The 26,406-nt window shown below is 43.7% G+C and overlaps 1 long non-coding RNA gene across 1 annotated transcript in view; it reads right to left on the reverse strand.

Moving 5' to 3' along the window:
• LOC120372426 overlaps nt 1-24,993 on the reverse strand; it is a 76,699-nt gene extending 51,706 nt beyond the window's left edge. The window contains exon 1 of the long non-coding RNA XR_005584960.1: nt 24,896-24,993. This is a non-coding gene — a long non-coding RNA (uncharacterized LOC120372426). The remainder of the gene's footprint in view (nt 1-24,895) is intronic.
• Between the last annotated feature and the right edge of the window lie 1,413 nt (nt 24,994-26,406).

A 26,406-nucleotide genomic window follows, 5' to 3' on the forward strand; every position in this document is an offset into this window, starting at 1 on the left:
ATAGGCCAGAACCCCATTCATGATGCATGTACACTGCCTCGCTACATCCATTCAGTTGGGCCGTGCTCCATTCCTCAGACAGGAAGTCAGTGGCTCCTGAGCAAAAGGCCCAGGAGACTGCCACCCACAAGTTGGGTGGCAGGGGTGATGCAGGCCCACCCACTCTCCTGCGTAGGGTGACCAGACAGCAAATGTGAAAAATCGGGACGGGGGTGGGGGGCAATAGGAGCCTATATAAGAAAAAGACTAAAAAAATTGGGACTGTCCCTATAAAATCGGGACATCTGGTCACCCTACCACTGCGTCCCAGCCCGGGGCCCTAGCAGCGGCAGAAGACCCTCTGCTGCATCAGTGGGGCTCCTGGCCGCAACACACTGACATAGGCTCTGGCAGTGCTGCAGTCAGACTAACGTCGGCTGACCCAGGATACTTCCTGACTCCCCCTCTAGAGGTACCTGCGTCCGGATGGTGTCCTCCAGGGGGTCAAGCACCATGGGTTCCTCAGGGTAACTGGCGAGCGGTAGGTTTGACACCTCCTCTGGGTAACTTGTGAGGGGCAGGCTTGACTGCTTCTCCGGGTTCTGGTCAGCAACAGGCATCGGCTGATTTGGTCTGGCCAGTCCTCGGTTCGGCCACTGATTGCCGGGGTCTCCCAACTGGGAGCTAGGCCACAGGCATCTGGTGTCTCCAGCGGCTGCGTCTCTAATGAGCTCTGGGGTTGGGCTTTTATACTTCCTTTCCTGCACCTTGACCTCTGGGGGGCGGCTGCAGGGTTCACTGGCTCCTCCCACTTTGGTGTCTGGAGAGACTCGTCCCTCCCCGGGGCGGTGGGGAACCAGACCACCTCGCTACACCCCGCCCTTAAATCTGGCTCCTGCTCGTCGGGGCCAGACCCTTCCATATCTCCCAGGCAGGACAGAAAATCTGCATTTGCGTGTTCATTCCCTCCCCTATGGCAAAAGCATAGGGTTGTAGTGCCAGGTACCAGCACATTATCCTCATATTATTATCTTTCATTCTGGCCAGCCACTGTAGTGAGGCATGGTCAGTGACCAATGTGAATGGGTCTCTGAGGATGTAATAACGTGAGGCATCAGAAGCCACTTTACCGCAAGGGCCTCCTTCTCTACTACCGCATAGTTCTTCTCCTGTGGGAATAATTTCTGGATAATGTATAAGACCATGTGTTCTTCTCCATCCACCTCCTGGGACAGGACAGCCCCAAATCCTACCTCCGAAGCATCTGTCTGGAGGATGAACTCCCGGTCAAAATCTGGGCTATATAGGACTGGTTCGCGGCAGAGACTCTCTTTGAGTGTCTGAAAAATGTCTTCGCACTCCCGGGTCCAAATTACCCACCGGGGGCTGTCCTTGGTGAAAAGCCCGGTCAAGGGAGCTGCGATCGATGCGAATCGGGGAATAAACTGCTGGTAGTAGCCGGCAAGTCCCAGGAACTGGTGCGCTTGGCGCTTCATTGTGGGCAGTGGGCAGGTCACCAGGGCCTGAACTTTTCCCACAACGGGCTTCACTTGTCCTCTCCCGATGGTATACCCAAGATAGGTGGTCTCTTGCCATCCAATGCGGCATTTTTTTGGATTAGATGTCAACCCCACTGCCCACAGCTACCTCAAGGCTGCAGCTACCCACTCTAGGTGGTTCTCCCAATGGCGGCTGTAAACAACCACATCATCGAGGTAGGCTGCAGCATAGTCTCAGTGGGGTTGGAGGAGGCAGTCCATCAGCTGTTGAAATGTTGCTGGGGCCCCATGGAGGCCAAACAGCATCTGAGTAAACCGATAGAGGCCCATGGGGGTGGCAAATTCAGTCTTCTCCTTGGAGGCGGGTGAAGGGGGATCTGCCAGTATCCTTTGCTCAGATCAAGGGTGGTGATGAAGCGGGCCTCTCCTAACCGGCCCAGCGGTTCATCTACCTGGGGCATCGGGTACGCATCCAATTTTGAAATGGCATTGACTTGTCGGAAGTTGATGCAGAATCGTTGCGTGCCATCGGGCTTGGGTACCAGCACTACCAGGCTGCGCCATTCGCTCTGCGATGGTTCAGTGACTCCCAAGTCCAGCATGGCCTGTACTTCCTCTTCAACAACTTACCGCATGTGGTGAGGCAAGGGCATGACTGATTCCCAGATCACTACCCCAGGCTCTGTCTGAATGGTATGCTGAACTAGGGTCATGTATCCCGGTTGAACAATGAAGGTTCACGGGAACACCTGCAGGAGGCACTGGGTCTGCTTGCATTGCTCTTCGGTAAGTGCCTCCCCAAGCTGGGGTCCCGCGCGGTCCTCTGTTAGGGGTACATGGGGGCCCAGTTCAGGCTCTGGCGGATAAGGGTTAATTAATAGACCTTCTCGCTCCCGCCAGGGTTTAGGAGGTTGACGTGATACCATTGAGTTTTCTTGCACTGGTCGGGCTGGTTGATCTCGTAAGTGTTGGGCCCAACCTTTCAGGCCACCTCATAAGGCCCTTGCCAATGGGCCAGCAGCTTTGACTTGCTTAAGGGCAGGAGGAATAGAACCCGATCACTGGGTTGGAAGTCGCAGGTCCGTGCTTCCCGGTTGTAGGTCTGGGCCTGAGCTTCTTGTATGGCCTTCAAATTTTCCTGAGCCAGGGCCCTGGCCTGAATAAGGCCCTGGGCTGGCGATGGGGCTTGCTCCCAGGTTTCACGCATTAGGTCCAGCAGCCCCCAGGGGCGGTGACCATATAGCAGCTCAAAGGGGGAAAACTTTGTAGAGGACTGTGGCATCTCCTGGATTGCCAGGAGCAGGGATGGGAGTAGCTGGTCCCATCGGCGTCGTTGTTCTGGGGGAAACTTGCATAACATGTCCTTCAGGGTACGGTTAAACCGTTCAACCAAGCTGTTGGTTTGTGGATGGTAGATCGAGGTGCACAGTTGCTTGATCCCCAGGAGCTCACACACCTGTCGCAGCAGCCGGGAAGTAAAGTTGGTACCCTGGTCCTTGAGAATCTCCCGGGGCAGGTCTACATGAGCAAAGACCTTCACGAGCTCACCCGTGATGGTTCAGGAAGTGATGCTCCAGAGAGGTATGGGGAAATGGGTAGCATAATCTATCATGACCAATACATAGTGAAACCCGGTGATGCTTTTTGGGAGGGGGCCCACCAGATCCATGGCCACGTGCTCAAATGGCGTTTCAATTGTGGGCATGGAGACCAGCAGGGCTTTGGGTGTCTGCGGGGGAGGGGGGCAGCTAGCTGGCATTCTGGACAGGACTTTCAGTAGTCCCTCATGTCCTGATACATGCCGGGCCAGAAGAAGCATGTCAGTATCCGGGCTAGAAACTTCTCAAGGCCCAAGTGTCCAGCCGCAGGGATGTTGTGGGCGAGTTTTATTACCACTCGCCAGTGACATTAGAGCAGGAGTAGTTGGGTCTGGGTTTCTCCCGTGCACAAGTCCCATTGTACCTGATAGAGATGATCCTGACACAGCTCAAAGTGTGGCCACTGCGTCACCTGATGAGGGTCAATTACGGCCCCATCGACCGTGGCCAGATGCTCGTAAGTGTGACTGAGAGTGACGTCTACCTTTTGGTCATGGAAAAAGTTGGTGTGAAGCAGGGGTTCAGCAGCAGCTCCCGGAGGGGAGTCCTCAGGTTCTTCTCCTGTCCGTTGGGATCTGGTGCCTCCCTCGCTTCAGACTGGGTCTCAGGGAGGCCTCCTTCAGTATTGGGGCGATCGTAGGACTCTCCTCAGTGTTTGAGCGGAGGACTTCTGGGAAGTCTGGCCAATCCCACCTCAGGATCATCGGGTATGCAAATCAAGGGGCCAGGCCACCCACCATCGGCCGCGTGACCGGATCGAACCACAAAATCCTTCATGGGGCCCGGAACCCCAACCCCGACCTGCTGAGGTCCCGGTTCAACAAGCCCCAGCATCTCAACCAGTTACCCAAGAGACCAACTGAAGTCGTCCCAGGGGCCTGGCAGGAACACTACCCCATCCTGGGTGCTTGGACCTCAGACCCTATTTTTCCTGTGGGAAATATGGCCATTTACGGTGGGACTGCAGCTTCGGCCAGGTCTGCACCTGGTGCCGCCCATAGGCCGCCAAGATTACGGTGCCAGTGGTTGTTGGGGATTGCCCAACCTTGGCCCCTAATTGATTCAGGCTGCAGCCAGATGCTGGTTCGTCAAAGCCTAGGCCTCGTGGCCAACCCATGCCTGGGGACGATCCATCTACAGTGCACGTGACGTACGACCCTACCCCAGTGTTCAAGTCCAGCTGACCATGGATGGGGTAGGAGAACAATTTATCACCCTTCTCTATGTACTTGAAAACTGTTATCATGACCCCCCTTCAGTATTTTCTCTAGACTAAACAAACCCAGGTTTTTTTTCAATCTTTTCTCATAGGTCAAGTTTTCTAGACCTTTAATCATGCCTTTTGCTCTCCTCTGGACTTTCTCCAATTTGTCCACATCTTTCCTGAAATAGGGTGCACAGAATTAGGCACAGAACTCCAGCTGAGGTCTTATCAGTGCTGGGTATAGTGGAAGTATTACTTCTCCTGTCTTGCTTACAACGCCCTTGCTAATAGATCCCAGAATGTTTGCTTTTTTTGTAACAGTATTACATTGTTGACTCATATGTAGTTTGTGATCCACTATAACTTCCAGATCCTTTTCTGCAGTATTGCTTCTTAGGGCTGGTCTACGCTGTGGGGTGTGTGTGTAGGGGAAATTGATCTAAGATACGCAACTTCAGCTACGCTATTCATGTAGCTGAAGTCAAAGTATCTTAGTTTGACTTACCTGGCCATCCTCCCCCGTTGACTGCTGCAGCTCCCCCGTCGATGCTGCTTACTCCTCCTGCCAAGGTGGAGTATGGGCATCGATTCACAGATCAATTTATCGCGTCCAGACGAGACACGATAAATCAATCCCCGATAGATCGTTTTACTACCCGCCAATCCGGCAGGTAGTATAGATGTACCCTTAGGCAGCCATTACCCATTTTGTATTTGTTATTGATTATTCCTTCTTAAGTATAGTATTTTTCATTTGTCCTTATTGAATTTCATCCTACTTATTTCAGACCATTTCTCCAGTTTGTCAAGATCATTTTGAATTCTAATACTGTCCTCCAAAGTTCTTGCAGCCCCTCCAAACTTGGTATTGTCTGTAAACTTGATAAATGTACTCTTTATGCCAGTGGTTTTCAACCTGTGATCCACAGACCTTTGGGGGTCTGCAGACCATGTCTAAGGGGTCCACAAAAAGTTGTAATTACCATAGAACAGTAGTTTTCAACTTGTGGTCTGTGGACTGCTGGGGGTCCACAGATTATGTCTAAGATTTCCAAAGGGGCCCAGACCTCCATTTGAAATGTTTTAGGGGTCTGAAATGAAAAAAGGTTATAAACTACTGCTCTATGCCATTATCCAAATTATTTATGAAGATATTGAATAGAATTGTACCCAGGACACATCCCTGTGGGTCCACAAGTCTTAGAATCCAAAAGTCTTGGAAAACTCAACATCCTATGTATTATTTTTAAACAAACAAACATTATGGACACCAAAGCTACATCTACTCCTGTAGCTTCAGGTGTGATTCCCAGCTCAAGTAAACATACTCATTATCACTTTTATTAAGCTTGTGTGCTAAAAACAGTAGTATGGCCTGTGGTGAGCAGTGACATGGGCTAGCCTCCCTGAGTACAAACCCACCTGGATCCTGTGGGAAGGCTAGTCCATATTGCCACTCACCTCTACCAATGCTACCACAGCTACACTACTATTTTTAGCACGCTAGCTCAATGAGAGCAAATGCAGGCATGTCTACTTGAGCTGGGAATCACACCTCTAGCTTAACGTGTAGATGCAGTCTAACAATTGTCTGACACATTTAATGACAAGTAGAGAGTGATGTTCTCATTCTGTTGTTCCTGGCCACCAAAAGAGAGAAAAACTGAACTGAGGCATTAAATTAAATCATCCAGTGATTACATTAAAGAAAATGATGGTCTTGTTATGGAAACCACTAAAACAAAAATTGCTATGTAAATACAACCACATCATTATAATAGCGAAAAAAGAACCCACTGTAACATTAGTATGTTATGCAACTTAAGAAATAATTATTTTACTGCTTTCCTTGGCTATGTTTGCAAATTGCTTTAAATACAAAGAAAAAAAAATGAGAGTAATGTAAACTAAAAAGAAAGATGTGACAAAACATGGAAGAAGATAGGCATTTTCAAAAGTGACTATTGATTTAGTGTTACCAACATGAGACATTGTAAGGAGGCCTGACTTTCAGAGAGTGGGGCCCAGCACTTGCAGAAAATCTGACCTGTTTAAGGTGCCTCAGGTTGAGCACCCAAAATCATTAGCCATGTTTGAAAATTTACAGCAGGAGGCATTAAGTTAATGACAAAACTGCCACTGACTTCAATGAGAGAAGGATTTGGCCCTGAAAATGGGAAAGTGATTTCACAGGAAGATAAAAAAACAGATGCTGGGGCCACACTTTAGCCAAAGATAACCAGTTTCAATGCAAACAAAGACCACTGAAATTTCTCCATAATAATAACTGATTCCAGAAAGTCTTACATATTCTGGCCCAGATCCTCAGCTGTGGATAAAGAGTAATAAGAAAAGCTCAGAAAAATGGGGTTCAACAATGACATTAAGATACATTTGTGCTCCCCTAGTTTGCTCGCATTTACACTAGCTGTCAATGGCTACTCTGGCTCTTCACTATTGGAGGATCCTGCTACAATAAGATAAGTCTATCATGGGCAGCTCTGTTGGCTTTTTGCACAGGATCAAATCCAGAAAAGCTATTTTTCTCCTTTTAAGACTGTGTAAGTATACATGAAGAAAAAAAAGCCCATATATCTATATGTAAATGAATGCCATGTAAGGTTAAAGATCTGGAGTAGGGACCAGATCCTACAAGATGATGAATTCCTCTTGATATTAATGGGACTTATGGGCATTGGCCACTTTGCAGGATTGGGGCCCCTTGTGCAAAATTTCAATGGAAAATCTACATTGCATTTTCTCAAAATTATTTAGCACAGGTATCTGTATAATTGTGATATGTCATTTTAATCACAGATTCGTAGAAATGTAGGGCTAGAAATGACCTCAAGAGGTCATCTAGTCCAGCTCCCTGCACTGAGGCAGAGCATCCCTGACAAGGTGTTTTTCCAACCTGTTCTTAAAAATCTCCAGTGATTAGGACTGCACAACCTCCCTTGGAAGCCTATTCCAGTGCTTTATTATCCTTATAGTTAGACATTTTTTCCTGATATCTAACCTAAACCTCCCTTGCTGCAGATTAAGACCATTACTTCTTGTCCTGCCTTCAGAGGACCTGGAGAACAATTGCTCACAGTCCTCTTTTTAACAGCCCTTAACATAGTTGAGGACTGCTATCAGGTCCCCCCCTCAGTCGTCTTTTCTCAAGACTAAAGTTGACCAGTTTTAACCTTTCTTCATAGGTCGGGTTTTCTGAACCTTTTATCATGTTTGCTGCTTTCCTCCGGACTCTCTCCAATTTATCTACAGCTTTCCTAAAGTATGGGGCCCATCGTAACGCATCACAATTGCAGAAATACTTGGCTTAAATTCATTGTACTCCTGCCAGCTTAGAAGCATAGGATGCAAGTGGGGCAGCCAGTGAGGTCTTGCTGGCTCTTACAGGCTTTTGGGGACATTTCAGGCAGGGAGCTGTACACAACTGCAATAAGGACCTGATCCAAAGCCCAGTGCAGTGAACTCAAAGATTCCCATTGACCTCAGTGGGACTTGGAGCAGGCCCTAAGCACTATAACTAACACCACGCTGAGTGACCTTTAAGAGTCACACATCCACCTGCAGGGTGGGTGAATAGCTGTCATGAAAAATATATGGGAATGCCACTTGACACAAACTGCTGGAAATTATTCTTATATTGTACATTTTCCTTTTTATATTGCAGTGTATTAGACTTAGTATTTCTACTTTAGTGCAACGAAGAAGAGGTACAATAGGTGCCACAGCTTTAACACCACACAGAAATTTCAGCTGGAAATTAGGTGGTTTTTAACCATTAAAGTTGTGAGCTTCTAAAACAGCTTTCCAGTAGGAGTAGTGGGGGAAAGAAACCTAATCTGTTTTAAGATGGCACTTGATAATTATACGATGGGGCTTATAAGATGTGGTTGCATGCGATGGCAAGGGACTGGAGTTGATGACCGAGGAGGTCGTTTTCAGTCTGATGTTTTTATGTAGGAACATTAGACTTATCTCAGTATCCAAAAGTTCAGAGGTAGGCTCAAAATCCTGACTGGGGTCTTTGGGCAAAACCATATATATAAATAAATAATGATCATTCTTATAGGTAATACTTGTAGCAGAACAATAGTCTCAGCAATTAGCTCAGTAACTCATCACAGCACTTTTAGAGCCAACATTTTTTTAACTTAAAAACCACTGTCAAGCTTAGGGGCCTTTAAAAAGTGCTTGATTGAGAGCCCTGTATTAATATATTTTAATGCAGAACAGGTACAGTATAAGTGGTGCCAGTGTAAACTTCCCCATATCTCACCCCTTCTAGGGGTGAGAGATTGGTCCACTCACTCTTCTGTTTTGACTGTCAATTAGTACCAGTTACATTGGTAGTTTTGTGGAAGGGACACATCTGCTAGCAACTGGACTGAGAACTCATTGCATACAGGGTCAAGCAGCTATCAAGTAACATAATTTATGTGACTGACATGATTTCAAATAGCATTCTAGAAGTGAAAGGTTCCATATTGCATTACCAGTCCTCTTGACCAGCCACTTACCCAGAAATGATGTGTTTCTTTCCCAACCCTTATGTCTCATATGTAGGACTCAACCTGTCTGCAAACCAGCACCACATCCACTTATTTGATCTGTACTGAAGAAAAAATTGAGCCTGATTCTCCTTTCACTTAAATCAGTTCCACACCAGCCTGACTCTATTGAGACAAGTGTTTCAGCCTGAAATACATTTGTAGATGTGGTTTGATGCAGATACAAAAAGAGAAGAACTCTAGGATTTGTACAGTGTAAACACATTAAGCGTGCCTTCCCTCTGCGTCCAGTGCTTTCTCTCCAATAGCCAGTGTGAAGGAGAACAAAAGGGGAAGAATCAAACCTGATATATTTGGGTTCATTTTTAATTCTAGTGGAATTTATCTACTCCCCGCAAAAGAGGCAAGTCGTGTCATATCATGTCATCCACAGTGTATGTATCTTATCTTCATACAGCAATTCTTTTCTTCAAGCAGACAAAGAACTAAGATAAAAGAACCAGACAGATCCAGCACTACAATTATTTTTCTCTATGTGCTCCAGTAGAATTAAGATGAATACAGAGCTACTGTGGCATGCCAAAGATACATTTTGGTAGTGGCAAATACTGTCACATTTCAGGAAACGTGCTAAACTTTGCTGTTTTTCAGCCGAAGCGCAGATACAAGCCCAACAATAAAACAAATATGAGAATAGAAATGGATGTACAACCCTGAAAGTATAAGAGACTCTCAGGAAATTTCATGCCTTTGAGGAGCACAAACAAAAGAGAAAAAACAGTTCCAAATATCTAGGATTGTTTTGCAACACCATGAAGCTGAATTGTTTTAACAATAACAGGATCTGTATACCTCAGGAGCCTCTCTGGGCCTGTGCTTTTCAGCTTGTAAAACTTTTTGTGAACATGCAAGTTTAAGGCTGTCAAGTCCCCCCCCCCCCCCATCCCCACCCCCGCTTTTCAAAGCTTGCATGGGTGGATTTACAGTGACAAGTTATAATGGGGAGTATCATTTTGTAAACTTGGGAAAGCTGCAAGGGGGAATAAATCAAGAGGGAGACTTTCTTTTTGTTACATTTACTTTTGTGGTATGGGGCATGGGGGAACAGAATAAATAAAATCATACAAACAAGGCTGAACTAGAATAACATGAAATACGAATATCCCTTTCTTCTGCTCCGTTCTCACTCCACCTACAGCTTTTTCTTTCAGGAAAAACAGTCTTCTAAAAACCTAAGACTATTTCTGGTTTTTCCTAGTTAAGTTAACTGACATTATTATGAAGAGTGAGAAATAACTGTTGAAATAATAAACAAAACCAGCTAAATCCCCTACAGCCAAACCTGTTCTATATAGGGACTTTGCTGTTATTATGCCAGGCGAGCAGAATAAATAATATTAAAAAATAATTAAAAATGTTAATAATTAACAATCCCAAAGCACAGTACACTCTCCAGATAAAAACAGGCTTCTTTTTATTCCAAAGTGCAAGTCCCAATGTCCAAGGCAGGAGAGACTAGAAATTCAAAGCACAGGACATTTATTGTATTTGATGGGAGAACAGGCCTGAACATGGCAAATCCCATAGTCAAACAGAGCTCTGTGGAATCATCAAAATGCTACAGCAACATTTAATTCTGAAAAGTGACTTTGCTTAAATGGCACCATCTTATGAACAGACTTACTCCCTGTGTATATTCGGAGACAAAGCCATATCTGCTTAGTTTAGAGACAAAAGTAAGTGTTCTACGTTTTGTTCCTCTTATCTCTGAAAAGACAATACATTTAGGGGAGAGGGAACTGGACTCCACTCTCATCAACAGAATAATTAACTAAGATATGAAGCGGGTGGAAGTTCTCCATGAACATTTTTATCATTTTCAACCAGCTCATGATTCAATGTAGGGCCAAAATCTGCTGATGTGACATATGCAACCCTAATGTAATCAAGGCACAATCAAATGCAGCCACCTCTAGAGTGGTATATGGTAACTATTTTGCACCAATATCACCATACAGTAGTGTTTAGGAAGGAAAGTGATTACTTCTCTAATTTAAACTTCAGGGGAATTTGGTAGGTAAAATATAATCAGGGGATTTGGCCATGATTATGGGGTTAATATTGTAACTGTTTTTAAAAGTTCATGGGACCTTTTAGTGCTAAAAGTCAATTCAGGCAACAGGAATGGCTGGTGCTCAACACAGCTTGGGCTCGGGTCTGTAAGGCCAGATGTTTAAGTGCTCAGAACCCACAACTGGGGCTGGATTTTCAAAAAATCAGGTTCTAGCAACTCCCTATGGCAAGATTTTCAAAGGAGTTATGCACCCAACATGCACAATTCTTTTGAAAATCTGACTTCCCCACTGTGGGTGTGTCAGGGCCTTCTAAAGAGTCCAGCCTCCTTTACCTCAGCGGTCAAGTGGACCTTGACTTTACATCTGATTCTTACACAGCTCCTTATTCCTCCCTCATTCAGGGCAGAAATCCCAATGGAAGTGGAAGTTTAGCTTACATAAAAACTTATGATCCGGACCATGGAGGTTAAGTTATTCTACAATAATTGATTTATGGCAATTTCATAGCCTGGCTTGCTACCTTTTAGAAGCCTGCTACATTTCAACACAGAGGCAAGAAAATACAGATCACCACAGAATCTGGGACTTCATTATTGCCTCTTGCTTTTTTAAACTAGTAATCTCAGAAATATTCAAAAAGTGTATGTATATCCAATGACAAAGCTTTTGCTTTAGTGCAGTGTAAGTGCTTACTGGAGCTTTAATGCCTGAATTCAGGCATTCAGCTAGACTCTGTGCAGCACTGGAGCAGAAGACTTTTCCACGTGAGATGACTGATGAGCAGGGGCGGCTCTAGAAATTGGGCTGCCCCAAGCAGCGCGGAGCGCTGCGCCGCCCTTCCCCGGTCCCACGGCGGGTCCCCTCTTCCCGCGGCTCCGGTTGAGCTCCTGCCGGCATGCCTGCGGCAGGTCCACCGGAGCCCGGGACGAGCGGACCTGCCGCAGTCATGCCTGCGGGAGCTCAACCGGAGCCGCGGGAAGACGGGACCCGCCGCAGTCATGCCTGCGGCAGGTCCGCTCGTCCCGGGCTCCGGTGGACCTGCCACAGGCATGCCAGCGGGAGCTCCACCGGAGCCAAATGCCGCCCCCCCGGGAAACGGCCGCCCCAAGCGCCTGCTTGGCGCGCTGGTGCCTAGAGCCGCCCCTGCTGATGAGAAAGAATTTTTTTTTAAAATCTGATCAGTGCAATAAATATTTACTATAAATAATCTCAGTGGTCTTCTTTTTATTCAGTATTTCAGGGGATTTTCTTGGTTTTCACTTGATTCTTCTCAGAACCTTTTTATTTCTTTTTAACCAGTTTTTAAAGCCTGATGATTTCCAGGTAAGTGGGCCCTATTATATCTTTTTTAGTGAACACTTACTAGATCCCTTAGGAGTCTCAATTTTTCCTCCTTTCCTCTCCTCCAAACCTCCATTACAGGCACTACATTCCTGCCCAAGATTTCAACAGCACTGCCAATTGCAACTGTCTGTGCTGTTTCCTAACTGACCAGAGAGGTGGCTCTTCAGCAACCTTCCTCCCAGGAACTGAGCATGCTATCTCTGAATCATTTACAGCAGCAGTGACCTGAGTTGGAAACTGGTATAATGGGACTCAAAGTGAGGTCTCTCTCATGGCACTGCAGGGCACTGTGACAAGTCTGGCTGTTAAGAGTTAAATTCTCTCTTCTTACACCAATTTCTTCCCACATTTTAGTGGGGCAGCATGGTGATGGGTGTACATGAAAGTAGAATGTGTTCCTTTGTAATTTTTATATAACTAAGCATTTGAAGCCCAGCAGTTATGAGAAGATGATTCTAGGTCACAGCCCACTTTTACTTGTGACTGAATCAACATAAATTTTAAAGAGAAACTACTGGTGAGCCTAAATGACCTGGGAATGTATTGTAGCAAGCAATCTTTGAGAAGGAGCAAATAACTCTTTGTAAACAGCAAGGCTGTCCCAAGGAGAAGACCAAACTGGGAACCGCCATGAATTACTGAAGTCTCTGGCCCACTTGCCTCATGTATGTCTCGATCTGGACTGCACTGATGCCCTGTAATGCTCTTAACAGAAAGGAACCTTCTTCCCAACACACATTCTTCACCAACATAGGTCATACATGTATCTTGGCCACTGTAATAAGATATCCATTGCAATTCAGGGGGCATTCATCGGGGGAGAAACAGATTTCCTAGATATGTCAGGCACATTCCATTAAAATCCTGCTGCATGCTTATATATAATAAAAGCAGTCTGACTCTAATAGCCAGCACTAGTAGGAGTCCTTTTAAAATGATTGCTTTAAAAAGAAATGCTGTTGATTGCTTGTCTCTATTTTTTTAATATGTACACAATATAAATGGGGAGTATTTGGATTGGTAGAGAAACCAAAGTGCCCCAAGTTTTCAAATCCAGAAAAGCATTTGAGGTTTTTATTCCTTTCCTGACAAATCTGTTCAAGCAAGTATTATCCAAAAATGGCTCCAATTCACACTCATGTAGATGGAGTGCTGTGCAAAGTGAATCAGAAGGGAGCTTATATGGATAATAATCCCAGTTCACTGCACAAGCACATGCAAGCCAGCATTCCAGCTCTTACTGTGTTTGTAGCTATTCTGTATTTCCAAAGAACATCATACTAGGTCTTGCAGGCAGCCAAAGGGCAAATCGTGTGTCCAGTCCAGTCCAAATCTGAGCAAAGCAGGTAGGAAAGGCTTTTAATTAATTTTAGTTTGACTGTTCACCAGAGTCATAGACTCCTCCCTTCTCAGCACTCTTGCAGCAGTAGGTTGAATAATAATAATACTGCATCCTCTTGTACAGTTTGAGCATTTAGAGGAGCCACCAAGACCAGGTTTATGTTCTCCAAATCCTCACTGTTAATGTTCTGGCTTTGCAATCCCAAACTAAACCAGGGTGCTTTGCATCTACACTGTATCCAAAGCATCAAGATTTGCTGCTTTCCTTCCCCAGAAAATATACTTAGGCCCCATTATCACTTTAATAACACCCCATCCTCCCAATTCAGGCTGCTGGTCCAAACAGGACCATTAGAGATTTGTCCATCAGACACTTAAAATTAGTATTGTCCTGAACTTGTCACTGCCAACTCCTTTCTTCTCCCCACCCTCCGCCCCCCAGTTAACCATGCTAAACAAGCTCCCTAGAGCTCAGATGCTTTGTCATTTGCCCCGTGGGTTTCCTCTTCATCGGAGCCTCAATGCTCCTATTAGGTTTAATGAAAAGAGAGACAAGAGAGGGAATGATGAGGGATACCCTCAAACTGCAATTTAGAATGACATTAAATAAGGGATTCTTGACCATGAGATGGAGGAATCAGGATTGAGAAATAAAACAATTCTTTATTTTCTCCTTCCTGGACCTCTAGAAAGAGGAAAAATCCATTATTTTTAATGTATAAAATTCCCATCAACAAAGAAAGTTGCAAAGCGACAACACAATAACAATGTATATATAGTACATACTATAGGAGAGACATCCTAAGTCTATTAACAAAACTTGACCAGCAACCTACATGCTTTCATGGAAGGGGTTAATAATGAGACAATATAATCTAATGGTAGCACTTGTATAGCTTGTCATGTCAATAAGGTCTCATTGAACTGAACTGAAATACAGTGGACTGAGGATGGCTCTGGGAGCTAGGAACTCATATGTTGTAACCTTGGCTCTGAAATCCATCTATTCAAGTTCTTATAATGGTGCCCATCAGTGCACTAACTGAGTGTCTGTTCACTGACAGGCCTCAGGCAAATCATCTCACCTTCCCCTGTCTCCATTTTCCCATCTGTAAAATAAGAACAGCAATATTACACTGAGGCTAGGAGGCAGTTGTGAGAATGAAGGTTTGCACAGGATTGCAAAGATTCATGAGCTAGATCCTTGGCTGGTAGAAATCAGCATAGCTCCAGTACATAAGTCATATTCTCAACTGTGCTGATTTACACCAGCTGAAGATCTGGCCCATGAAATGCCATACAAAGTGTTGGGTATTATTATGGAGTAGCCACCCTTAAAAACTGCCAGCTTTGCCACAGAAAACTGGACACACGTAGCTCAGTATTTGCAGCATTCTCTATACGCATTATAGGGAATATTGTGAATGCGGAGATAAAATTAGGATAAAAAACAATTAACACATTTCTTAGAGTCACCATTTTAGGAAGTGTCCTTGCAACTCACTTACCAAAATACGTATTTCTGAGTATGGCATAAAGCTCATTTGGCCTAATTTTGCTCAGTGATCTACTGGTGTAAATCTAGTGTAATGAAGAGCAAACCCTGTAATCCCCATTAGCACACCACTATTCAGGCACTATCTAGAACTGCAGTGCCCCTAGGTTGGCCTGTGTGAGAACTGGTAGCAGGCATAGGTATGCTGTGTCTGCTTTTGACACTTTCACTAGACAGACCTATTTCAAGAACAGGAAGACTTGTTTTTAAGTTAGCTGCTCAAAGGGGAAATAATGTGAATATCGGCAAGTAACTGTCCTTGTGTTTGGCACATACATTATACCATCACTGAAATCTGATAGGATGAAGGATTTTGGCACCCTGAAAAAAACAGTAGTGATAGAACTGAACAATAGCTTTTCTCTTCTCCTTCCACTGAGCAAAATACTAAGACCGAAACCAGGAGCTTTAGTAGCACCAAGAAGAATTACCGGTAATACGCTTCCAGCAGGTGGTGCCATCAGTCTGTAGGCAAAACAATTTTGACCAGTTATGGGATCGGGTGGGATGTGTGAATGATTCAGAACTGGAGTGGGTGGCATTTATGAGGATTTTCTCATGATCTCTGAGCATGCTGTGGAAGCAGTTTATTGGTGCCAGTGAACTCATTCTCTCTGTGTGCACAACTGTGGGTAAATCAGAAAGCTATTCCACTCCCTCTAATAAATAATCCTCCTGTGCCACGGGCTCAGGGCTCGAGCAACTCAGAACGCCCCTGCCCCATCAAGAAAAAAGAAAAATCAGGACTGCCAACAAATGCAAATCAAACTGCAGTGTGCCAGCTACAAACAGCTGTATGAATTCCACTTCTTATGAGGCTTCATCACATACCACATGCCAGTTACTGTAATTAGAGTGAGTTAGTAGGAAAACTCACTATAGAGTTAGGAAACATACAGTAATATGTATAAATAAAATATATTGCTTTCCTGTGCTCTTGTCTCTTCTAATTCCTGTTTTCTTTCTCCACAGAACAACAGTGGTACTGAATTCTGATGAAGCAATGCTTGGTTCAACCTCGGGCATTTTGTGAGGGGGTAGCAGTTAATTGATGCTAAAGTGCAGCACTTAACAGCATTGACTTTCTTGGCAGGGAGATGGCTGACTAAATAGCCAAGTTTGGGGTAATTGACAGTTTTTAACCAAAGATTTACTAGCATGTTTTATTTGTTTTTTCCTCATTACCGCTCCAATTCTGCAAAGCACATGCTTAACTCTAAGTCACTGTGAAGTCCACTGAAATCAATTGGACTCCTAGCTTACATGCTTTACTAAATCAGGACCTAGAAAACTTCTATCTCTGCTGTGAAATCAACAGCTATGGACAGGTCTGGACTGGGAAGAAATATAGTAATGAATGGTGGTAACAGTCATTCATGGCAGTCTTGTCTGTAATATGAAGCAGCAGCAGTTGTACTGTATCATGTGACATAACAGGCACTGTAATTCATATACTAGTTTATTTTTGCACTCTTGAACTATGCACAGTTCCAGAAAGTTACTGAACTAGAAAGAGAAAAATATTAATCCAACATTTCCCTCTCTCACTTCCTAGATCCAGCAAAGAAATCAGAGTTTATAAAGGTCTATAAACGTTTAAAGCTTCTATTTTCTGATGCAAGGGGTTGGATCCCTAGCAATGAACCAGGGATTTGCTGAATTAGTTTTATGTACAGTAGATGTAGGTTTGACAGAACTCATGAGACAAAGAAAGATGGACAGCGTGCCTAGATCTTTCATGCCTACAACTGTCAAACTTGTTAGAGTATGCTATTTTTAGCAAAATTACAATTTGGAGTTGGCATGTTGATTCAACAGGATTGGAGCCTGCTTCAACGTCAGTGAACATACTTTGATTTATTGCTCTCTTATTCAGGTCAGGAATTGTAACCTCAAGAGCAGTCAGTTCATGGGTTTTAGCTTTCTGGACAGGAGGTGAACATAGCTTTTAGAATTAGAATTGTTTTAGTTCAGGGAAAGGAGAAAATCATAGAAGGAGTTCACAATGCTTAAATAGGTATTCACTAATTAGCAATAACTACTGCTGTAACAGACAACACAATAAAGAATCACAGTCCTCTTATTTGTACTGTGCATACTAAATGGAACTGAAATCTGTAGGTAGAGTGCACTCTCAAGTATAAAAGTACCTTAAGAGCACATAAAAGGAAGGAATGAAAGATGAGATGAGAAATTTTAAGAGTAAGCCATCTTTTATCTAAATGGCTACTCTTTGAATTAGGCCATTGTCAGTGGGATTCAAACTCCCCAAACAAGCCCAGAACAGCCTGAATTTTAATCTGAAAATAGTTATGAAATTTTGAAGCCAGGGTTAACATCTCTCACCACACACAGCCCCGTGTTTCAAATGTTACTTCTGCCATCTCTGGATTTTGATAAATGATTTACCAGTGTTTTAAGCATAAGGGGCATCTACTGTGTCCAGGGAAAGAATATAGATATATAAATTTATAAAGCTGAGGAATGTACCAGGTAGTCAATTGGAAATCTCAAAAAGGGCCTCTAAATGCCACTTTTTCAACATTAACTAGAGGAAGGAGGTTGGGAGTGGACTGTATTTTGTTACCAGGGGCGGCTCTAGCCATTTCGCCGCCCCAAGCACGGCGGCATGCCGCGGGGGGTGCTCTGCTGGTACCGGTCCCGCGGCTCCGGTGGACCTCCCGCAGACATGCCTGCAGGGGATTCGCTGGGCCCGCGGCTCCGGTAGACCTCCCGCAGGCGTGCCTGTGGATGCTCCACCGAAGCCGTGGGACCAGCGGACCCTCTGCAGGCACGCCTGCGGGAGGTCCACCGGAGCCGCCTGCCGCCCTCCTGGCAACCGGCAAAGCGCCCCCCATGGCATGCCGCCACAAGCACGCACTTGGCGTGCTGGGGCCTGGAGCTGCCCCTGTTTGTTACACAAGAATACTAAGGCACTTCAGCATCCAGCACTACCAGCAGAATCAACCTTGTTGAAAGCTGCCCTAGAGAGTTGTGCAAAAAAGGAAACTTTTTAGATTTTTTTCCCCCTGTGAACTGCAATAATTTGGTGATGATTAGTGAGACAAGCAGAGCTGAAAAGAATGTGATGATGTCGCTGCTAGCCTGACTTTCTGCCTGCCATTCCTTTCAGTCTGACAATGGCTTAGCTTTCAAACCCTAACATTCTGCCAGAACAGGCTCCGTAAAACAAACAAAAAACCCAATCAAACAAAAAAGGGGAATCTTCAAAAAAAAATATCCCAATGAAAATGTAATAAAACACTGAAAACCCCCACCCCTCTCCTGCTTTTAAGTGCAAACAATTAAGGGCCATTTTGAGCACAGTAGCCAGGGGGGAATGACAGAAATCAAACATTTTCAATTCCAGATTAAGTAACATTACTAGAAGACAAACACAAAGAATAAAAAGGATTGGTTCTGCATTGATGAACCATAAGGGACAGAAACCAATGTTGGCATAACATTTTCATTAACTACAGCAAAAGCAAAACGTACATATCAATGGTACGCATCCTTTTATTGCCTAGGGCTCTGATTAAGTTCCCAAAAAACTTCTCTATGCGCTACAGGGTTTAATGTACCACCACACATTTTTCTGCTATCATTGAACATGCCAGAGGTGGCAGGAAATATATCTGAAGCACTCAAAATCTAGAGTATGGATTGAAGAGACAGAGTTCTCTCACACATGGCTATTAAAGTGGCTGTGATTAGGGATTTTTTCTGTTTAATTATGGCTCTGAAAGAACAACTTCAGTTTTGATATAGAAACTATGTATGCCACATAGATGCTTGGATGACCCAAAGTGGCCTTTTGTGGCTGGAAGTAGCCACTGGAGACCTGCATAGGGAACTCATCGACTATGTAAAGCTGGCAGAGATGGTGTGGTCACCTTCCATAACATATGCTCTCTACTTCTGGGGTAGGGTGCATGTAAACAAGAGAGAGGGGGCATGGCAGAACTGGATGGAGCCAGCTTGCCCTCCATTGACCTAAGGGATCTTACACTAGCTGAGTAAGTTATAGCTGCTCCTTATATATCCTCATTATAGGAAAATACTGTTCTTGCCACATATACTCAGAGTGATAAATGCCGAGTTTTTAATGGTGCCCTGCTTGGGTGTACATTTGCATAACTACCTACCTATATTCATTGCTTATAACTGGAGGATAAAATCTCTCTCTGAGCTGAAATTTGTCTCAGCCTGGAAGAAAATGTTTCTCCGCCTAGTTGAAAAACTGGTTTCCTCCCTGGATATGGTGGGGCACAAGTATAACCGAGGGCAGAATTTGTCCATAAACCTTTATGCACAGAAGAATTAAACCAGCTTCACATTCTCTGACAATAGATTTTGGCAGGTCTCACCAGCAAGGTCACTTTCTCACAAAATGAGCCACATAAGGAACTTCAATGTTAATTTAAAAATCTTGGGGCTGCTCTTTCTCCCACTGAAGTTAACACGAACTTTACTACTGGCTCCAATGACAGAATGGTTGGGTCCTTTATTTTCAAATACAGTTTGCAATTGATAACACTGGTTTCTTATCTTGTGAATTTTTCAGGCACTAGGGCTGCTTTCTTTATAATACTGTAGTTGTTAGTGTGATGTGTGAAACACTCAGTTTCAAGCTACAGACACAAAATCGTCATTTATAAAACATGTGATATTGCCCAGCACCTGCACAAGTAATTCAATCAGTGCAGGTGCACCTCTGGCCAACCCAAAGCCAAAATCTTCTCTGTTGCACGCAGAGATTTTTAGTGGTCCAAGAATGACTTTGAGAGTATTTGACTTGTAGGCACACCCTACACACACTCACACTTCTGTGTCCTGTTAGAATTGACAACAGAGGAACAAACTGCATCGAAAGCTTTCTGATCTCTTCCCGCAGGGCATTATCAGCACAGCTGCACAATTTTGATGCTATGTGTCCATACACAGATGGCCAGGCTGGAGGAGAGAAAGCATGCATATTTCTTGTTCTGTGCTCTCCTGTATATTCTGGGAGGTTGGCTGTGATGCTCTAACAGCTGCAGCTTTGCCAGCATCTAGCTATGTATTGACTATTCTTTCAGAAGATGAAACAGTAGGAAAAATTGAGAAGATTTGCATATTTGGGGACCTTCCAACATTCAGGTAAAAAAAAAAACCCACAAAAAAGACTGAATGTTCAAATCTGTTAATTGCACTTGTGATTGCATCCTTTATTTATCTGACATTTCTGCAAATCAACTAGGTAAACCAGTCTATGTGTTAAGGCAGGTGAGAAAGTTTAGTATTAATTTAGGCTTTTAGGGCCAAGCTTTGTTTTCAGTCAGACTGCTGTAAAGCTGGAGTAAATTGATTGAAGCCATTGGATTTACAGTGGTGTCAATTGGAGCAAAAATTATCCCTCTGTCTGTTCTTTACAGTTTACAATTCAACATAAAATTCAAACCTCTGATTGAATTTTCAGACAGAATTAAAGCTGCATACCTGCACCATGCTTAGCACAAAGAAAACGTGTTGGGGTAATTGTAGTATTTGACTTCTGTAAAACTCTTTTCCTCCCAAACCAAACATACTACACGGTACCACTAAAATGCAGCCACTGCTAAGAAGAAAACTGGCAGTCAACTGGTCCACACCACAATAATGTGGAAAAAGTGTATTTATTCAGCAGCAGTTAGGTTCCTATGTTGTGCCCATCACTGTGGTACCAGAGCACAGCACCAGGACATTTAAAGTGCCATGAGATCTTTTATGTCCAGAAAGTGCAGACAGATGTTGAAGGTTCCAGCCAAAAGACTCCCACACAGTAATGCATAGTTCTAAATGTAAGTCTCAGAAGGATAAAGGGCTGAGCTAACCAAACTGTGCTTGAACATGTGACCCAAAGCAATCTGCATAGTTCAGTACTGATGCTTAGACCATCCACTATAAGTTAAGAGCCATCCCTAATGTCTAGAAACAAATTTTTACTAAATACCACCTAACCCAAACCAAACTTTCTGAAGGTGCTGAAATGTTTAGCTATTTTGTTTTCCTCTTTATTTTACATGTTTACACTTCTCCCCTGCCAAGATCTGCCTGGGAACAGAACAAAAAGAGCTAAAATACCATAAGAAAGGCAATATTTCCAGAGGAATCAGAAGCCGGAAGCATTAACAGACTCTCTCAGGAGATCAACATCATGAGACTTCCAGGAAACTTCTAAACACTCTGGAGGCTTAGACAGACTTAAGGGAAGTATCTAAATCAAAGCCAAATGTTGAATCTTTTGGAGTCCCATCTATCATGACAATTAGTCACTATATCATGTATAGTTTAATTCCTGTTTCTCATTTCCATTGATGGCCTCTAGGGCCTGTGCAAAATCCCTAACTCTGGGATTTCTCATGCAAGCCCTTTGAATACAAAATGGATATAAGGAAAATATTTAAATTATCTTCAGAATGAGACTAATATTGCCAGCAAAACTGCAACTCATCCTGGAAACAGCAAAATCCTGCACTCTTTTCTCTAATTATGATACACTACATGAGGTCTGCAACTTATTGACTTGTAAAGACCTTCAGTCTAAATAAAATACAAGCTTCAACACCTTCTCTGGGAAGGGTAAGGGAGTGCTCTGTAATTTCCATACCCTACCTTTTCCTTTCAGCAATTCCTCAATTGTAGATGGGCTAATGGACACCAAACAAACCCATGTGGTTTTGGGTGAAAATCTGGTGAAGTAGTTTTGCCGGGGTTTGACACCAAACCAGGAAGAATCACATTATTATTATCTGTACATCAGTAGCACCTAGAGACCCCACTCAGGGGTTAGGGCTCCATTGCACTGTACACTGTACACACACAAAGAGCTTTCACTATGAGTTAATACATTCATCAAACCTACAAACTCCATGCAAACTGCAAGTACAAATCCCTGTCACCCTCAATTAAGGTTACACTAGGGATAGGAAAACTTATTTATCTATATTAAAACCCATTTGCACATAATTGTTTTCAAAGTTTTTCTTGCACTCAAGAAGTTTGTGTTCTGCTTAATAGACACTGTTGGGAGGGGCGTAGGTGAGAGAACAGAAAATATACCACAGCTACTCTCTGAATGCATAGCAGGAGATAATCAGCAATAACTGCATGGTAACAATTAGCCAGCATTGATTTTTTTTTTAGTAGCTTCCACTGTATATAAGTCAGCCAAATGTGCTAGCCTAGCTTTGGTCTGTATGGGTCCTCTCTTTCAAAACAAGTATGCAGAGTAACCTCTTTAGACAGAAAAATGTTTTTTTGTTTGTTTTTTTTTTAAATTGAGTAACCTTTTGGGGTGTGGGGGAGAGACAGGGAAACATTACAGGAGAAAATGGTTTGTGAACTCCAGCCAAGGCTGTAAACATCCAAAACGGTTCAGAGGACACACTTCCCTTTCAGGCCCAAGCCTTACAAAACCTTCAGTTTCCAAAGTTTCACTGCCCTTAATTTGCATGAGTCTTTCTTCCACACAGACCAACTTACTGACTAGCTCTAACAGTCAGACTATGGTACACACAGTTTTATTATTAATGCAACAACCCCTGCAAATGGATTTTATTTTTTTAAATTTCCAGCGTTGCCCATTTCATTACGAACCTATCTGAGCCATTTCTAATGAAGTGAGCATTGCTTAAAAGAAAGTAAAGGAAGACATATTTGCAGTGGTAGTTGATGTGTTTTAGCTGCTCTGTGCTGTAAATACATTGTAAATAATTTGTAAGGTATTCATACATTCCTGTACACTATCTGTAGCAGGCTTATAAATATAGGATCAGAGCTTTATAAATCACTGATAGCCAACCCTTAAAATAAAGCATTACTACAGCCTTCGATGCTAAATGCAGTCCTTGCAGACCTTTTCATCTTTAGAGGCAGAATGTTTGGTGAATTCATGGAATAAGGAGTTTAATGTGGGAAAAGCCCTATGACCTCTTCTCACTAGGGACCAGTCTATCCTCAAACTCAACCACATTAGGAGAATCTAATTCCAACAGTAGTCTCTCAGTATTGTTGAAATATGTTATTTTTTCTGGAAAACGGTGCTGCTGGCCAGGCTCCCAGCTCTGAAGGTAGTGCTGCCACCAGCACCAGTGCAGAAGTAAGAGTGGCAATAGCATGCCCACTGAAGGACTCTACCCCCCTACTCTTTTTTTCCATCATTTCCCTGCCCCTCCTCTTTCCCCCCTCCACCAGCTTTGTGCCCTGTGAAGCTGTCCTGCTCGCCCCACCATGGTTATGGCCCTGTAGTTGCATCAAATTGTCAAAAAAAATCACAGGCATCACATAATAGTTGACAGGTTTCAGAGTGGTAGCCATGTTTATCATTCCAGCAATTTTTTGTTAAACAAATAGGTCTACTGTGGCTTTTCCAAATTACCGCTATTAATGAAGGTCCAATATTACTTTTCTGTGATTTTCCATGTCTTGTCTGCAATTCAGCCACAATTATGTGAAGATCATCCCGCGGTTCAGGTAGGGTATTAATGATCATATATTAGTTTTTGCCCAGGACTCCTTCATTCAGTGTACAGGATGGACACTGCTCACTGAAGGGTAGCTATTCAATATTTCCTTTTATCCTCATCATCCAGTGTGTGGCCCCATGCATTATTTACTATACACCAGTCAGACCCTGCACTGAATGCAGAATTAACTTTCTCGTGGGCTTTTCTATGTTGCTTTCACTGTAGTGTCTGAGTTCTTAATGTTTATTTTCTTCATAAAACCTCTCTGGAGTGATTTGATATTATCATCCCAATTTTACACTGGAGAATGAAGGAAGAGAGATTAATGTCAAAAGTGTCAACTAATTTTGGGTTCCCCATCTGAGAAGTTTAGAGCCTGATCTTTTCAGAATATGAATAAGTGCTCCTGGGACATGCCAACTAGGTGCAGCCAGGACGGTGGAACCTTCAGGTAAGCAGTGCCCATTAAAGTGCTCAACCCCCACTCACACTTCTGCCCCCAGCATTAGAGCACATTTTGAGGGCATGGCCATAAAGGGGGCAAGGCACTCATTGCGGCCTCACTTCCTTCCACCACTAAAGCAGAATACCAAGTAACACTGAAATTAGGGCTCTGCAGGTATGGGGAAGGCAGGCAGGGACTGCAAATATGCAGAATCCATCTCAGAGAATTCCAGTTACAGGTAAGTAACCTTCATTTCTTCTTCAAGTATCCTCTGCATACTCTGTCTTAAGATAGCTTGGCAAGCAGTACCATAAATTGGAAGGAGAGAGCAGAGTCCTAATTAAACAATGACTGGAGCACCACTGTGCCACACTGTATATCAGACCTGGATGCCAGATCCAGTGCATCATGTTTTGTAAAAGTGTGAGCTGAACTCCACAGAGAAGCAACAGCCTTGCATATTTCAATAAGGAGAATAAGTTTACAGTATGCTACAGATGAAGCAACTTTTCTAGTAGAATGGGCTGCAAGAGGAACAGGAGGAGAGTATGTGTTATGGGCTGGGATATCGGCAGTCTGGCCTAGTAGCTGGAGCAGGAGTAATATCTAATGGGCAGAGCAGGGGTCCAGGTTGGGGAACAAAGCCAAGAATCGGAGTCAGGGATCAAACCAGAGTCAGAACGAGGAGTCAAAGCTGAGGGTCAGAGCCAAGGTCAGATCCAAAATGCCAGAGCCAAGGGTCAAACCAGAGTCAGGGTCAGGACTGGCCGCTGGTGGCAAGGTGTAAGGACAGGAATTGGAGGAGAGGATAAAGCACAGAATAGGAGCATGATGGAAACATACATGAAGCCAGGTGTCAGGCAGGAGGCAAGCAGGAATCAGGTTTAGGTGCAGGAGACAGGCACATGCAGGGCCCAATGAAGCCACAACAGGAAATCATCTTGTGGCTCAGACAAACTTCCTGTGCCTCCTTCTGACTTAAATACCATGGTTGGACCAACCAGTGGAGCCAGACGATCCTCCAATCTGTGCTCCTGTGGGTGGAGCCTTGGCTGAGATTATAGTCATACTAGCTTCTCAGCCTTAGCTTTTAGCAGACATTGGGTGGCAGCCAGGATGTAGCAGCTATCTGGGGACTCCTAGCTGTGGGTTCAAGACCTCACACATCACAAAATAGCACTCTTCAATAGAGAGTCTAACCTATATAAACAGGGACTGTGCTGACATAGCCTGACTTTTAAATAATAGCATGTGAAGATTTTTGATTTCTGTCCATGTAATACAAGAGTGTTCCCTTTACATCTAAGGAACGTAACCTAGATTTCCCTTTGAGGTTTTGGGAAAAATAAAGATAAATTAATACTTTTATTTGCATGAAACTCTGAAATCATTTAAAGAAGGAATTTAGGGTGTGGTTTAAGAACCTTGTCTTTATGAAAAGTACCATGCAGGGATGAGTGGGTGTCCATCATCAATACATGGAGTGCACTAACGCTAGGTGTATTATGAAAGTTGTCTTCAAAGAAAGATGAAACAAGGAGCAGCTCAGTAGAGGTTCAAATGGGAGAAGACATAAATTGCATTAGAATTAAATTCAAATTCCATGGAGAAATTGGGTCCTGTACTAAGGAATGGAGATTTCATAAGCCCTCTTTAAAAGGTTTTCACCAATTTGTGCAAGAAAATGGATTTTCCATTAACATGAGTATTGCTGATAAGTGGACTCTGACGGAGGAGAGAGACAAGCCCATTGTTTTAAGTGTAACAACTATTCTAACATAAATTGTATAGGACTGACACTGGGTCAACATTCTTAACAGCTGCCCAAATAAACTTTTTCCATTTAAAGTTTTAACTTTTTCTTATAGATGGGGCTGAGCATTACTTAGAATTTGCTACACCTCAAGGGAGCACAATTTTTCTAAATATGTCTGTCATAGGTTTATTCCCCACTTTGAACTTTAGCGTCCAAAAGGTGGGGACCTGCATGGATCCTTCTAAGCTTAAATCCTAGCTTAGATCTGGTACCACTGCCACCAACCAAAAATTATAGTGTTTTGGCACACTCCTTGTCCCCCCAAACCTTTCCCTGGGGAACACAGATCCAAACTCCTTGGATCTTAACACAAAGGGAAATAAACCATTCCCCCCTCCTTTCTTTCCCCCCACCTGTCCCTGGTGAGTCAAACTAATCCCCCGAGGTTTCAAACAAGGGAAAAATCAAACAGGTTCTTAAAAAGAAAAGCTTTTAATTAAAGAAAGAAAAAGTAAAAAACTATCTCTGTTAAAATCAGGATGGAAGTTTACAGGGTACAGCTTATAAAAACAAAAGGGACTCCCTCCCCCCTAGCTTA

The sequence above is a fragment of the Mauremys reevesii genome, linkage group 9 (genome assembly GCF_016161935.1).
Source record: "Mauremys reevesii isolate NIE-2019 linkage group 9, ASM1616193v1, whole genome shotgun sequence".
NCBI classification, from domain to species: Eukaryota; Metazoa; Chordata; order Testudines; family Geoemydidae; genus Mauremys; species Mauremys reevesii.